The following is a 2,500-nucleotide window of genomic DNA, read 5'->3' on the forward strand; positions in this document are numbered from 1 at the left end:
ATCTTCATGTTTGACCTCGTAGCAAGGTACCCTCCCTATAGTAGGCAATGAACAAATGATCATAATCCCAGGAGGGCAAAAATGGGAACCCGAAAGGAAAGCGCTGTTGGCGCGCCTAAGCTACTGGCCCGTAGAGTAAAATGGTACCCCCAACAAAGTTGTCGATTGACATTCTGATTGCACTTTTCATCATCTAGGGTGCGTTCCTTACACGTTTTGAGGTGTTTTAGCGAAAAACATGTTTTGAGCCACACGAGCTCTCCGGCCCGTTCGGTGCACATTTTTGAAAAAGCTAGGAGCTGCCCCTAGGTTCGGGGTGTCACAAAATATTGAAAAGTGGTCAAAAACCGCTATCCAGAATCGGATGTAGAATCATTAGACGAACTTAAAATTGTTCTACAACCCCCAGTCCGACGCCTCGTATTCGAGATATAGCACTTTGTAGGTCTGACCGAGCAATTTTGTACTGAAATGTATGGCGGACATGTTATTCATTAAACAACATTAACTTGCATCGTGCCCTACTTCATCGGCACAGCTACTATCGACTATCTATTGTTGAAATGGATTGAGTTTGACCATTTTAGCTCTTTTCTTATGCCGTGCACCAACAGTGTGTACCGATCAGGGAAAGTACACTACTTACGCGTTCATGGATGTATATGTTGGTACAAGTTGCCGGTCGGAATAGCAGTGCACCAAAACTGTGTACCGATCAGGGAAAGTACAAGACGGAGGGCGCAGCCCGAGCGTACGCGTTCATAGATGTCCATGTTGGTACAACCTACATGTACGTACCTTGTTTTTGTATCAAAAGTTCCAATAAAGTGTTTGTATGCTTAAAATGCTTATCTCAACCGGTCACCTTTTGGCCTGCCCTTTTATAGACAGAAACCTAGAACGATACTCGCGATGTTTGTGTTTTTCCATTCGCCCGGGACGACGAAATGAGCTCTGTGCACATCGTGCAGAAAACTGTCTCCTCCTCGTATGTTTTTGTCCCTCCACGCATATAATCACCCACATTTGTGTTCAACACGGACGGCGCAGCCCGAGCGAACGCGTTAATGTTTATGTTTGTGCACACTAAAGTTACAATCCTAGGATTTGGTTATTGCGTCGCAGTGCCCGACCGTCGCGGACACCATTCTTGGACAAAAGTCCAAGTACGTAGAGTACATTCCCTAGGTATGTGCCCGTTCGTGACTTTCGTTGCGTGCTTACAGACACGCTTGGGTATGTTTACCATACAAGGTTTACTAGGAAAACCTGGGAAGGACGCTTGCCCTCCCGTCGCGGACACCATTCTTGGAAAGAAGTCCTGGTACTTAGCGTTCTTTAATGTACTTGATCAGTTTGTATTGCAATTGCTTTGTGCCATTGACTTTTGCTAATGCTCACTAAGGGGTGTTCGTTTGCGATGTGTATGATAAGCAACTGTCTATTCTAACCAGCAGTTAATCAACACTTTTCACCCAAATCATAGGAACGTAGAGTACTTTCCCTGATCGGTACACAATTTTGGTGCACCTCTAACTTCGCCAGCACTTTATCGTTACGTTTTGTGCACAACCTTGGGACATGGTGTAAGTTTCATCATTGTTATGTTTGATTCGGTTTATTATGATTGAAAAATACGCTACGTCCAAGAAATCTGAACTCGAATACTTTTGCCACGTTGCGCAAAAGCTACTGAGCAACTCCTAGCCGTTTACCGATTTATAATTTAATTTTCGTTATTAGTTTTAAAAATACGCTAAGTCCCAAAAATCTGAACTCGAATACTTTTTCTATGTGCCGCCAAAAGCTACTGAGCAACTCCTAGCCGTTTACCGATTTAAAATTTAATTTTCGTTATTAGTTTTAAAAATACGCTAAGTCCAAAAATCTGAACTCGAATACTTTTTCTATGTGCCGCTAAAAGCTACTGAGCAACGCCTAGGTTGGTACATTTCTGGTACATGGAGTGTATGCGTGCAGGCGTACTGCCGTGCTGGACCGGAAAATCGCACTTGCTACTAGAACGTAGAGTAATTCCCTAGATAGGTGCTTTTGCATGCCTCTGTTCGACGTCCATGCAACTTGGAACGTGCGACACACGTAGCTAGGCTTCCCCATACATATTCCCTAGGGTAGCACCAAATTGCACACTTTCAGGGGTATATTTTGGTACGGTGTACTGTGCATGGTACAAGTATCATTAGCTCGTGCAATTTATTTTGCATCAAGTTGCGATTGCTGGTGCGTCGAGATAGGAGTGTTTCGCGACTTTTGCCAAGCTTTGGTGCCATTTGGTGAATAATTAATGTTCTAGCCACAATAAACGTGCCACATAATGCCAATAACGAAAACGCCATTTTCAAGGGACTTCCAGTCAAAATGTTTGCAATCAGCGCTTTCCTGTCGAGTTCAGGATTTGGGACTGAGCGATTTTTTTTCACGATCCAATCAAACGACCAGTTCGTGAATAAACAATTCATACAACAGTGCATCCCTTCAA

This window comes from Anopheles arabiensis (genome assembly GCF_016920715.1).
Source record: "Anopheles arabiensis isolate DONGOLA chromosome X unlocalized genomic scaffold, AaraD3 X_pericentromeric_contig0003, whole genome shotgun sequence".
NCBI classification, from domain to species: domain Eukaryota; kingdom Metazoa; phylum Arthropoda; class Insecta; order Diptera; family Culicidae; genus Anopheles; species Anopheles arabiensis.